Consider the following 15,231-nt stretch of genomic DNA (forward strand, 5'->3'; position numbering starts at 1 on the left):
ATTTTGCTCGTGAATCTTCAATTGTCTAGACGCATAAGCAATCACCTTCGTTCGTTGCATTAATACACAACCAAGACCTTGCTTTGATGCGTCACAATAAATCACAAAATCATCATTCCCTTCAGGCAATGACAATATAGGTGCCGTAGTTAGCTTTTTCTTCAATAACTGAAACGCTTTCTCTTGTTCATCCTTCCATTCAAATTTCTTCCCTTTATGCGTTAATGCAGTCAAGGGTTTTGCTATTCTGGAAAAGTCTTGGATGAACCTTCTGTAGTAACCAGCTAGTCCTAAAAACTGGCGTATGTGTTTCGGAGTTTTTGGGGTTTCCCACTTTTCAACAGTTTCTATCTTTACCGGATCCACCTTAATACCTTCTTTGTTCACTATGTGACCGAGGAATTGAACTTCTTCCAACCAAAATGCACACTTTGAAAACTTAGCGTACAATTCTTCCTTCCTCAATACTTCTAACACTTTTCTCAAATGTTCACCGTGTTCTTGGTCATTCTTTGAGTAAATAAGTATGTCATCAATGAAAACAATAACAAACTTGTCAAGGTATGGTCCACACACTCGGTTCATAAGGTCCATGAACACAGCTGGTGCATTAGTTAAACCAAACGGCATGACCATAAACTCGTAATGACCGTAACGTGTTCTGAAAGCAGTCTTTGGAATATCATCTTCTTTCACCCGCATTTGATGATACCCGGAACGTAAGTCAATCTTTGAATAAACAGACGAGCCTTGTAGTTGATCAAATAAGTCATCGATTCTCGGTAGTGGGTAGCGGTTCTTGATGGTAAGTTTGTTCAACTCTCGGTAGTCGATACACAACCTGAATGTACCATCTTTCTTCTTGACAAACAAAACAGGAGCTCTCCACGGTGATGTGCTTGGTCGAATGAAACCACGCTCTAAAAGTTCTTGTAATTAGCTTTGCAGTTCTTTCATCTCGCTGGGTGCGAGTCTGTAAGGAGCACGAGCTATTGGTGCAGCTCCTGGTACAAGATCTATTTGAAATTCAACGGATCGATGTGGGGGTAATCCCGGTAATTCTTTCGGAAATACATCGGGAAATTCTTTTGCAATGGGAACATCATTGATGCTCTTTTCTTCAGTTTGTACTTTCTCGACGTGTGCTAGAACAGCATAGCAACCTTTTCTTATTAGTTTTTGTGCCTTCAAATTACTAATAAGATGTAGCTTCGTGTTGCCCTTTTCTCCGTACACCATTAAGGGTTTTCCTTTTTCTCGTATAATGCGAATTGCATTTTTGTAACAAACGATCTCTGCTTTCACTTCTTTCAACCAGTCCATACCGATTATCACATCAAAACTCCCTAACTCTACTGGTATCAAATCAATCTTAAATGTTTCGCTAACCAGTTTAATTTCTCGATTCCGACATATATTATCTGCTGAAATTAATTTACGATTTGCTAATTCGAGTAAAAATTTACTATCCAAAGGCGTCAATGGACAACTTAATTTAGCACAAAAATCTCTACTCATATAGCTTCTATCCGCACCCGAATCAAATAAAACGTAAGCAGATTTATTGTCAATAAGAAACGTACCCGTAACAAGCTCCGGGTCTTCCTGTGCCTCTACCGCATTAATATTGAAAACTCTTCCGTGGCCTTGTCCATTCGTGTTCTCCTGGTTTGGGCAATTTCTAATAATGTGGCCCGGTTTTCCACATTTATAACAAACTACATTGGCATAACTTGCTCCGACACTACTTGCTCCGCCATTACTCGTTCCGACACCATTTGTTCCTTTCGTTCTATTAACCCCTGGTCCGTAGACGTCACACTTCGCCGCGCTATGACCATTTCTTTTACACTTGTTGCAAAATTTGGTGCAGAACCCCGAGTGATACTTTTCACACCTTTGGCATAGCTGCTTCTGATTGTTGTTGTTGTTGCGGTTATTATTGTTATTGGGATGATTGTTGTAGTTGCTATTGTTGTTGTTGTTGTTGTTGTTGTTGGGCCGTTTGTTGTAGTTGCGATTGATGTTGCGATTGTTGGGATAATTGTTGCGATTATTGTTGTAATTGCTGTTGTTGTTGTATTGGTGATTCTTATCACCGTTTTCCTCCCACTTTCTTTTAACTTGCTTCACATTGGCCTCTTCAGCAGTCTGTTCTTTAATTCTTTCTTCAATTTGGTTCACTAGTTTGTGAGCCATTCTACATGCCTGTTGTATGGATGAGGGCTCGTGTGAACTTATATCTTCTTGGATTCTTTCCGGTAATCCTTTCACAAACGCGTCGATCTTCTCTTCCTCATCTTCGAATGCTCCCGGACACAATAGGCACAATTCTGTGAATCGTCTTTCGTACGTGGTAATATCAAATCCTTGGGTTCGTAACCCTCTAAGTTCTGTCTTGAGCTTATTGACCTCGGTTCTGGGACGGTACTTCTCGTTCATCAAGTGCTTGAATGCTGACCACGGTAGTGCGTACGCATCGTCTTGTCCCACTTGCTCTAGATAGGTATTCCACCATGTTAACGCAGAACCTGTGAAGGTATGCGTAGCGTACTTTACTTTGTCCTCTTCAGTACACTTACTTATGGCAAACACCGATTCGACCTTCTCGGTCCACCGTTTCAATCTGATCGGTCCTTCGGTTCCATCAAATTCTAAAGGTTTGCAGGCAGTGAATTCTTTGTAGGTGCATCCTACACGATTTCCTGTACTGCTAGATCCAAGGTTATTGTTGGTATGTAGCGCAGCCTGTACTGCGGCTATGTTTGAAGCTAGAAAAGTACGGAATTCCTCTTCATTCATATTTACAGTGTGTCGAGTAGTCGGTGCCATTTCCTTCAAAATAGTCAAATGGAACAAGTTAATCATACAGAATATTAAGAGTAGTTAATAGTATTTCGTAGCATAATATGAACTCATTTATAAAAGCTTTTTCTTCATATTAGCGTTTTATAAATTTAAATTCGGGTAGCACCTACCCGTTAAGTTCATACTTAGTAGCTATTATACAATTCAACTACTACAATTCTATATGAAAAACTGATTATAATAATATTTCCCGTTCAAACTTTTATACAATATTTTACAAACTTACAATACCGCTTATTTTACATAAAGCATGAAATATAGCACACAATAACTTTGATACAAGATAGTTGTGAAGATAATTCTAGCTAATACACAAGTCGTTCAGCAAAGGCAATAAAGATACGTAATTCATACGTCCAGAAACAAGTCATGCATTCTGGTTTTACTAGGACTACTTCCCATCCTTGGTCTTGTGGAACATAACCGTTATGGCCGTTGATAAGACAGCGTGTTGTAACGTCGTCAAAGGGACGAGGGTTACGTAATGTCCAACAGTCCCGTAACAATCTAAAAACCTCATTTCTTACCCCAATTACCGACTCCGTCACTTGTGGGAACGTTTTGTTTAATAGTTGTAGGCCGATGTTCTTGTTCTCACTTTGGTGAGAAGCGAACATTACTAATCCGTAAGCATAACATGCTTCTTTATGTTGCATGTTAGCCGCTTTTTCTAAATCACGAAGTCCAATATTCGGATATATTGAGTCAAAATAATTTCTTAACCCATTGCGTAAAATAGCATTTGGGTTCCCCGCAATATATGCGTCAAAGTAAACACATCGTAACTTATGGATTTCCCAATGTGATATCCCCCATCTTTCGAACGAAAGCCTTTTATAAACCAAGGCATTCTTGGAACGTTCTTCGAATGTCTTACAAACTGATCTCGCCTTAAATAGTTGTGCCGAAGAATTCTGACCGACTCTAGACAAGATTTCATCAATCATGTCTCCGGGTAGGTCTCTTAAAATATTGGGTTGTCTATCCATTTTGTGTTTTTATACTGTAAAATAGACAAGAGTTAGATTCATAAAAAAAATACTTATTAATACAAGCAATTTTTACATATATCATAAAGCATAAGCACACTATATTACATATATTACACCACACGAATACAACTATCTTATTCCGACTCGCTTGTTTCTTCTTCTTCGGTTTTGGTTCGTTTTGCCAAGTTTCTAGGGATATATGATGTTCCCCTAATACGAGCCGTAATTTTCCACATTGGTTTAGAAAAACCTGGTGGTTTAGAGGTTCCCGGGTCATTGTTACAACTTAAGGACTTCGGGGGTTGACGATACATATAAAGTTCATCGGGGTTGGAATTAGATTTCTCTATTTTTATGCCCTTTCCCTTATTATTTTCTTTTGCCTTTTTAAATTCAGTTGGGGTAATTTCTATAACATCATCGGAATTCTCGTCGGAATCCGATTCATCGGAGAATTGGTAATCCTCCCAATATTTTGCTTCCTTGGCGGAAACACCATTGACCATAATTAACCTTGGTCGGTTGGTTGAGGATTTTCTTTTACTTAACCGTTTTATTATTTCCCCCACCGGTTCTATTTCTTCATCCGGTTCCGATTCTTCTTCCGGTTCCGATTCTTCTTCTGGTTCCAACTCTTCTTCCGGTTCCTCTTCGGGAACTTGTGAATCAGTCCACGAATCATTCTAATTTACATTTGACTCTTCATTATTATTAGGTGAGTCAATGGGACTTGTTCTAGAGGTAGACATCTATCACATAATATCAAACGCGTTAAGAGATTAATATATCACATAATATTCACATGTTAAAAATATATAGTTTCCAACAAAATTTGTTGAGCAATCATTTTTCAAGTAAACACGGTCGAAGTCCAGACTCACTAATGCATCCTAAAAAACTCGATAAGACACACTAATGCAAAATTCTGGTTCTCTAAGACCAACGCTCGGATACCAACTGAAATGTCCCGTTCTTATTGATTAAAAACGTTCCATATTAATTGATATCGTTGCGAGGTTTTGACCTCTATATGAGACGTTTTTCAAAGACTGCATTCATTTTTAAAACAAACCATAACCTTTATTTCATAAATAAAGGTTTAAAAAGCTTTACGTAGATTATCAAATAATGATAATCTAAAATATCCTGTTTACACACGACCATTACATAATGGTTTACAATACAAATATGTTACATCGAAATCAGTTTCTTGAATGCAGTTTTTACACAATATGATACAAACATGGACTCCAAATCTTGTCCTTATTTTAGTATGCAACAGCGGAAGCTCTTAATATTCACCTGAGAATAAACATGCTTTAAACGTCAACAAAAATGTTGGTGAGTTATAGGTTTAACCTATATATATCAAATCGTAACAATAAACCACAAGATTTCATATTTCAATACACATCCCATACATAGAGATAAAAATCATTCATATGGTGAACACCTGGTAACCGACATTAACAAGATGCATATATAAGAATATCCCCATCATTCCGGGACACCCTTCGGATATGATATAAATTTCGAAGTACTAAAGCATCCGGTACTTTGGATGGGGTTTGTTAGGCCCAATAGATCTATCTTTAGGATTCGCGTCAATTAGGGTGTCTGTTCCCTAATTCTTAGATTACCAGACTTAATAAAAAGGGGCATATTCGATTTCGATAATTCAAACATAGAATGTAGTTTCACGTACTTGTGTCTATTTTGTAAATCATTTATAAAACCTGCATGTATTCTCATCCCAAAATATTAGATTTTAAAAGTGGGACTATAACTCACTTTCACAGATTTTTACTTCGTCGGGAAGTAAGACTTGGCCACTGGTTGATTCACGAACCTATAACAATATATACATATATATCAAAGTATGTTCAAAATACATTTACAACACTTTTACTATATTTTGATGTTTTAAGTTTATTAAGTCAGCTGTCCTCGTTAGTAACCTACAACTAGTTGTCCACAGTTAGATGTACAGAAATAAATTGATAAATATTATCTTGAATCAATCCACGACCCAGTGTATACGTATCTCAGTATTGATCACAACTCAAACTATATATATTTTGGAATCAACCTCAACCCTGTATAGCTAACTCCAACATTCACATATAGAGTGTCTATGGTTGTTCCGAAATATATATAGATGTGTCGACATGATAGGTCGGAACATTGTATACGTGTCTATGGTATCTCAAGATTACATAATATACAATACAAGTTGATTAAGTTATGGTTGGAATAGATTTGTTACCAATTTTCACGTAGCTAAAATGAGAAAAATTATCCAATCTTGTTTTACCCATAACTTCTTCATTTTAAATCCGTTTTGAGTGAATCAAATTGCTATGGTTTCATATTGAACTCTATTTTATGAATCTAAACAGAAAAAGTATAGGTTTATAGTCGGAAAAATAAGTTACAAGTCGTTTTTGTAAAGGTAGTCATTTCAGTCAAAAGAACGACGTCTAGATGACCATTTTAGAAAACATACTTCCACTTTGAGTTTAACCATAATTTTTGGATATAGTTTCATGTTCATAATAAAAATCATTTTCTCAGAATAACAACTTTTAAATCAAAGTTTATCATAGTTTTTAATTAACTAACCCAAAACAGCCCGCGGTGTTGCTACGACGGCGTAAATCCGGTTTTACGGTGTTTTTCGTGTTTCCAGGTTTTAAATCATTAAGTTAGCATATCATATAGATATAGAACATGTGTTTAGTTAATTTTAAAAGTCAAGTTAGAAGGATTAACTTTTGTTTGCGAACAAGTTTAGAATTAACTAAACTATGTTCTAGTGATTACGAGTTTAAACCTTCGAATAAGATAGTTTTATATATATGAATCAAATGATGTTATGAACATCATTACTACCTCAAGTTTAGTAGGTAAACCTACTGGAAGTGATAAGAAATGATCTAGCTTCAAAGGATCTTGGATGGCTTGAAAGTTCTTGAAGTAGGATCATGACACAAAAACAAGTTCAAGTAAGATTTTTACTCGAATTAAGATAGTTTATAGTTATAGAAATTGAATCAAAGTTTGAATATGAATATTACCTTGAATAAGAAAGATAACCTACTGTATATAACAAAGGTTTCTTGATCTTAGATGATTACTTGGAATGGATTAGAAAGCTTGGAAGTAAATTAGTAAACTTGAAGGGATTTTTGAAGTGTTCTTGAAGTGTTCTTCCTATGATGATTATAGCTTGATTCTTGAAGTGATTTTTGATGAAGATGATGATTAACTACTGGAAAAATACGTTCATAATAGTGTGGGTGTGTTGAGAGAGAATTAGAAAGAGAATTGGAAGTGAAATGGAGTGAATGAGGAGTGGTAATTGGTGAGTGGTGAGTGGGGTTAAAAGGAGTTCTAGTTAGTTGACTAGCTCATGGTAGAAGTTAAAATTGATTAGTCATACATGACATAATCAAGAGTGGAATCCCATGCTAGTTCCTATTGGTATATACCCATAGTAAGTACGTTTTGAAGCTGTGTATAATACGGGTAAAAATACGACTAGAATTCTTGATGAAAGAAAAGAATGGGAAAGTAACTTTAACCATTTTCGTTAAGTATGAATGTTTTGATATATGTCTTGAAGTCTTCCAAAAGTATTTTAATACATCTAAATACACTACATGTATATACATTTTAACTGAGTCGTTAAGTCATCGTTAGTCGTTACATGTAAGTGTTGTTTTGAAACCTTTAAGTTAACGATCTCAATTAATGTTGTTAACCCATTGTTTATTATATCTAATGAGATGTTAAATTATTATATTATCATGATATTATGATATATTAATATATCTTAATATGATATATATACATTTAAATGTCGTTACAACGATAATCGTTACATATATGTCTCGTTTCGAAATCCTTAAGTTAGTAGTCTTGTTTATATGTATATAACTCATTGTTAATATACTTATGGAGATACTTACTTATCATAATCTCATGTTAACCATATCTATATCCATATATATATCGTCATGTCGTTTTTACAAGTTTTAACGTTCGTGAATCGCCGGTCAACTTGGGTGGTCAATTGTCTATATGAAACATATTTCAATTAATCAAGTCTTAACAAGTTTGATTGCTTAACATGTTGGAAACATTTAATCATGTAAATATCAATCTCAATTAATATATATAAACATGGAAAAGTTCGGGTCACTACATTATGCTTATTTAAACTTCTGTAATCATGATGTTTGACGTGTTGATTTTAATTTATTACCATGGGTTAATTGTCCTTTGTCCTGGATTATTTAATATGTCCATACGGTTTTTGTCCATAACAGTCCATCAGTCATAAATATAAAGTGCGAGTGTCCTCGTCAAATTATCCTTATACCCGAAGTCAAATATTCCAACTAATTGGGGACTTAAACTATAATAAGGTTTTAATACTTTATTATCAATTACACCAAGTGTCCTTGCATGTAAACCACCCCTGTTTTAATGAGTCCATTGACTATTAATCCATTCCCGTGTCCGATCAAATGAACGATTATTAGTACTTATAAATATCCCGCCCATCGTGTCTGATCGAGTGTATGTGGTTATTTATAATTACGTCCAATTGTAAATGATGGAAAAGGAATTTTGGAGTGGTAGTGAAGTTGTTTTTGAGGGGTGAGATAGAAGGGTAATGTAGTCTTTATACAGACTTTTATTCGGGTAGATAGGAGTGCTGAAGTATTTGAGAAGCACTTTTGAACTATTCTTCATTTGATAATCATTATCGGTCAAGTTTTCTTCGGCATTTCTCTTATTACGTTCGGCTCCTTTTCAGAACTTGATTTTTTTTTGTGGAGATTTTATCTCTAGAAACTTTTTGACGGTAAAATTTTTCAAGACCTTTGCCATGATACTTGAGAGGTTTATAACATCGGGTTTTCGGAAGGAATCTCTTTTCTGGATTTTTTGAGTAATAGTAAAGATGATGTGGGTGTGGTGGTGGAGTAGAAGTAGTGGAGGTGCGGAAGGCTTATTTTTGACAAAAGGCTAGCTCTTCCGAGTATAACCGAATCTCATTTCGCTACTTGGAAATGTAGATCTAAAGCAAGTTCTGATTCTGAGCACAGACATCGGCACTCTCAATGGAAAATAGTGAAGCATTAAAGATGAATGCTGCTCTTATTTGGGGTGCCTCACCATAATCAATTTAGGTCGATAATGCCTTAGTCATGCAATGCTCTATTAGAGATTTCGATCAACCTAACAAGATTTCCACCCTACTTATGCCTTATTTTTATTGGCAACCATTTTAGGTTTTCAAAAATACTTTTTCGAAAAGGGTTTCTTTTGCAATTTTTTTTTTTGAAATTTGGCTTAAGGACTTGGAATCTTCGTAATGGGTTATTTTAATACAGCATAAAAAGGTTATACGAACATCCCACACTTAGATGAACATTGTCCTCAATGTTCCTAGTGTATCCCACACTTAGGAGTTTTAGTTGAAGATTTGGGATGAAGCGACCCGTAAGAATTCTTTCTCACAGGTAAGTATGTACAGTTTTTATTTTAATTTTTATTGCTTTTAACCTTTTGATAATAAACGCTGAATCGTTCGCTATAAAGTATTAAATTGGTATTCAATAAAATTAGGTATGCGAAACCGAAATTATTGATATCATGCAAAAATTTATTACATCACTGCGAAATTTACCGTTTATTCTTAAGGTATAAATATCTTTAAACAATCAATCCAAAATATTTCAGAAATTCGTCAAGAGTAAAACTAGGTTATGGAACCGAAATTACTTTACCCAAAAGAGGGGCGTATATTTTTGATAATATTTAATTGATTAAAGTGGGATAAAAGACCAAAAAGATTTTTCATTTTAAATTTTTACCTTGTTTTTAAAATTAATATATAAATATTAAATTATTATTGTAAATTTTTAAAATTAATATATTTAAGTTTTTAAATATTTTTAAAAAAATTAATATTTTTAATATAAGTCTGTAAAATTAATGTATAAAAATATTAATAATATTAATATGAACTTTTAATTTTATGCATTTTAAATTTAAGTTTAATGTGAATTTAAAAACAAAAATTTACTTTATTTCATTAAGTTAAAAAATTTGATATCTAAAATTCGTCATCAGTTGAAGACTAGGTCGTTGAATCAAAATTGCTTTACCCGAGGGCGGGACGAGAAATTTTGTTATCATTATTTTTAATCTTATTGATTTAAAGTATGCCAAAAATATTTAAAAAACTCAAAAATCTTTGCTTTTAAAACAAACGCTTTAAAATGACAAATTTTAAAATTTTGTCGAGAGACGGACTAGGACACCGATCCGAAACGCCCTCATTCTTAAAAGAAACAAATTTTTAAAATTTATTAATTTATGTTTTATTAGTTAAAAGTTTTTTTTTTAAAAAAAAAACCGCGCTCGCGGTACTTGATAGGGACCCACATCCGCACTCGCGGAGGTTGAAAAACTTAGAAGGGTTAACTGGTCGAACAGAGCAGTCCCCAACACACCCACACCCATATTTTATGCGAAAAACACAAACAAAATGCTCTCAAATTCAAAATTTTTCACCGTTAATCATCAATTTTTTTTTGCTAAAATCATGTTGAGAAGGATCCTACCAAGAAGTTTCTCAAGGAGATCGGTAATTTCTACATCTAAACTCTCTTTAATTCAGTTTTTTAGTGTTCTTGAATAAATTTATACCTAATTTGATTTTTATAATTTCTAGTTTAATTATGCTCAAATTGTTTGTATATTATGCTTGTATAACCTAGATTGATGCTATTTAACATGATTAGAAGCCTTAAACTTCAAATTTTGAATAATCTAGGGTTTGTGTTCTTGAGCAAAATTGGAGCTTTTTGATATAAACGGGTTATGGCTGAATTTTATTGTTAGTTTATACTAAATTGAGTAGTGTAACATGTTTAGGTTGCTAAATGATCAAAACTTTGATCCTAAACATGATTTTTAAGTATTAAAGTAGACTTTTTGAGTCAAAAATGCATGAACTCAATTTAATTGATATGAATACCATTTGGAATTTGTTTAATTGCTAGTAATAATTATTTTGACATGTTATTTGAGATAAAAGCTAAAGAACATTGTATACATTTTCTATGTTTATTTGTAAAAGTGTAGAATTGTTAATATTGTGAAAATGCATATAAAGTTTAAAATGGATTAAACATGTCTTTATGATTGTTTTGATTTATAATTTTGCTAACACTAATGCATATTTGGATGCACAAAAATTGTGTTTAATGTGTTTTGCAGACTGAAAGGGGTGAATCTTCATCCGCATCTCAGGCCCACAATGCTCCTCCTGAGAATGCAGAACAACAGGAGATTAACGACCAATATAGACAAAATCTACCGCATCAATTCTTTTCATATTCAAATATAGAATTGGCAGATTTACATCCTAATTTAAGGTTTGACCGACATTGGATAGATTATCCAAAGTATCAGAGGAACTTGCACACCCTTCAGTCTAATGTTATTGAAGTACCCAGGGTAATAGATTGGGAACCGTTAGAAACAGTGGAATTGGCCAATCCAATCAGAGAATTACTTACACAAAGGTATGGTAATTCTACTTTTAATGATTGGGAACGTTTATTTAATATACGTAGGCGTGTATATAGAGAATGGTGTGTGGAATTATTATGTAGTGTTGAAATAAATGATCGAGTAGCTACCTTAACCGATCGTAGTTTTATTAGATTTTTATTAGGAGGTGTGATGCGCCATATGTCTCTACTAGACATGGCTCAGGATTTGTATATATATACGCCTGAGGAACTAGCATCTACTGATTGTCAAAGGTTGATAGTTAATGGTAGGAGGGTTGATGAAAATTTTGATATGAATGGAATATGGAGTAGAATGACTAGGCATAACCGATTTCGCGGGGGGAATAACTCTTATACTGATATTGATAGAGCTGAGCTAAGAGTAATCCATAGGTTCTTAGCAAACTCGATTACACAGCGTGGTAAGAACAAAGAGAAAGTAAATGAGAATGATTTATTTTATCTCATGTGTATTCGAGACCCACAGAGCGCTGTTAGTATACCTTATTGTATGGGTTATTATTTATCGGTTATGGTTAAGAGTATACGGCCTAATGGTATAATAGGAGGTGGTATCTTTGTTACTTTAAATGCTGAGTATCTCGGTGTCGATAGAAGTCAGGGGGATTAATAATTGCAGCACCAGAACCCCGTGATGCAATTGGTTTGAAAGTATATCATGGTGCTAAGGTTTTAAAGAAACGACATAACGCTGCAGCACCATATGATGGCCAGCATCCACAGGTCGAAAGAGATCAGCAGCAAGGTAATGCGGGAGGGGGGAATCAGATGACAGAAATGCAAATTTTTATGGCTCAACATGAGTATGAAATGGCTAGACAACGAGCATTTCAAGATTGACAGTATCATCAAAACCAAATCATAAGTCATTGTGCACACATAAATACAAACTACATTCCTACTCCAATGACCGTATTTCCTCCCTGGACTATACAGACCCGACCACCGTACCCTACATATGACCCAGCTCAAGCATTCTACAGCACATACAGCTATGAATGGGATCCCTGCTGGCACCATCCTCATCAACCCTAATTTTCTTTTATGCCTATTTTTATTTATTTGGTAACTTATAATTTTATACTTTTAATATTTCTTTTGATACTATAATAGTTTTTATAAATTTCTAACTTTTATTATTAGATTTTTAATATTTTTGAATGTGTGGTGATATACCCAACTTCAAAAATATGTATATATATGTTTGTGGTTTATCTACAAAACAGGATAAAATAGCGCATTTTCAAAGACTGGCATTAAGTTCAGCAAAAGCAACTAATTTTGACAACAAGATACAAAATATATGTAAAATAACAACTGCAGGAATGAACAAATGATGTGCACCATTTATCATTCAACACAAACGCCAGTATGTTTGGAAACTTTGGTAAAATTTAATCATTTTTCTACGCTAATCACCCTCAATGATTTAAATTGTACTGATTTCTTGCAAATGAGGGCATTGCAAGATCTTAAGTGTGGGAAGGGGTTAAATTCTTGCGGATTTTTTTAAAAATTTTTGACTTATACACTTGGTTACCATTAAAAATACTATTAACGCAGTAGTTGTATTAGAATCTAGTGCTCTCTGATAATAAAGAACAGCCCTAGTCTTATATACTGACTACCCAATTCTAGTAAAATTTTTCAAAATTTTCAACTAAATGAACTCAAAATTATGTTTATACATATTTATGAACGATAAAACTAGGTGTTAACACCGAAATTATTGTTACCTCGGAAAGGACATAAATTGAGAAACAACTCAAAACGCTTGAATTCATTTAAAATGGAATAGAGGAAAATAAAAAGGCAAAGAAAGGAAAATAAAAGCCAAGTGTGGGAAAAATTAACCAAGTTATTTAGAACATATATCACATATTTTTGTACAAATAATTGAAGATACTTTTATTTTGGACAATTTTATCAGTTTAACCCGATTTCTTATAATATATTTGAAAGAAATGTGCCACTTGATTTAAAAGGAAGTAAAGTCTTCCGAGAAAAAAAAAAGACACGCGCTTCTTGATTTAGGTCAGGAAGTTGTCGTCCAGACCAGTTGTAGAGTCTACGAAAAACGTTGAAAAGTTTTCTCGAAAATCAGCTGGAAATCCACAGACCTCAGCATCAAACAGGGTCTCCAAGTGGTCAGACTTATCCTAACCATGAGAGGATCTGTCTCATACAATGGGGGGGGGGGCACCGTACAAATTAACTTATAAGACTAATGAATCAGATCCCCAGAAAGGATAATCTCCTTAAAGATCAAAAATCAGCTTGTAAGCGTGATATTACTCAATCCTTGAGATTGACCTTAAAGATTGAGAATTACAAACTCATGGAATTCTATGATATCTAAACTCGAGCTTGAACGAGAAAATATTTTGATCAAATTAAAACCGATTTGTTTTCTGAAAACCCATTTTCAATGCGTTCATTACCATTGAACGTAAAATCCTAGGAATTCACCTGGAATTCATTAGGTCACCTGAACCAAATCGGGTGTCAACCGTAAGAACGGTGGTTGCATAGCATGGTCAAAGACAGGACCTTGTGCCAGACCGAAAAACTATAGCGTGATCTTTACTATTGCTCCTACAAAGGATAGTAATTGCATCCGACACGATATAGACCATAATCAAAAGCATGTCACGGGACATTGCCTTAACAGTTGCTTGTTCAAAGCTTTCCTTTACAACCGGACGGTAGTTTACCGAAAGGTAATATACGGAGCAAGTATACTGGACGTGTTGCTTTTCCAATACAAGGTTAGCAAGTGGGTGACACAAAACCATAAGTTTTGAGCTAAAATTTTCAAATCTGAAACCCACAAAACCCACAAAAACAATTTGCAAACACCGGTGAAGGGTTATTCTGAAAATCTTATCTAGGGTAAAAGCTAGATTGAATTTTCAAAAAGATCAAATGTTTTCATAAAGATCCAATTTCTTTAAAGGATCTAAATTTTTATATTCATGTGGGACTGTAAACCACATCGTTACTACCATTGTTCATACCACCGTATTAAAATCACTGATGTACAAAATGTGAAGAATAAAGAAGTGATTCTAGTAAAGTTATAGTAAATTCTATATTGCTTGAGGACAAGCAACGCTCAAGTGTGAGAATATTTAATAATGCTAAAAACGAACATATATTTCATAGCATTATTGTAGTGACCCGAACTTTTCCATGTTTATATATATTAATTGAGATTGATATTTACATGATTAAATGTTTCCAACATGTTAAGCAATCAAACTTGTTAAGACTTGATTAATTGAAATATGTTTCATATAGATAATTGACCACCCAAGTTGACCGGTGATTCACGAACGTTAAAACTTGTAAAAACTATATGATGACATATATATGGATATATATATATATATATATATATATATATATATATATATAGTTAACATGATACTATGATAAGTAAACATATCATTAAGTATATTAACAATGAACTACATATGTAAAAACAAGACTACTAACTTAATAATTTTTAAACGAGACATATATGTAACGATTATCGTTGTGAAGACATTTAATGTATATATATATCATATTAAGAGATATTCATACATGATAATATCATGATAATATATTAATTTAAAATCTCATTTGATATTATAAACATTGGGTTAACAACATTTAACAAGATCGTTAACCTAAAGGTTTCAAAACAACACTTACATGTAACGACTAACGATGACTTAACGACTCAGTTAAAATGTATATACATGTGG

Source organism: Rutidosis leptorrhynchoides, chromosome 4 (genome assembly GCF_046630445.1).
Source record: "Rutidosis leptorrhynchoides isolate AG116_Rl617_1_P2 chromosome 4, CSIRO_AGI_Rlap_v1, whole genome shotgun sequence".
In the NCBI taxonomy this organism is placed as follows: domain Eukaryota; kingdom Viridiplantae; phylum Streptophyta; class Magnoliopsida; order Asterales; family Asteraceae; genus Rutidosis; species Rutidosis leptorrhynchoides.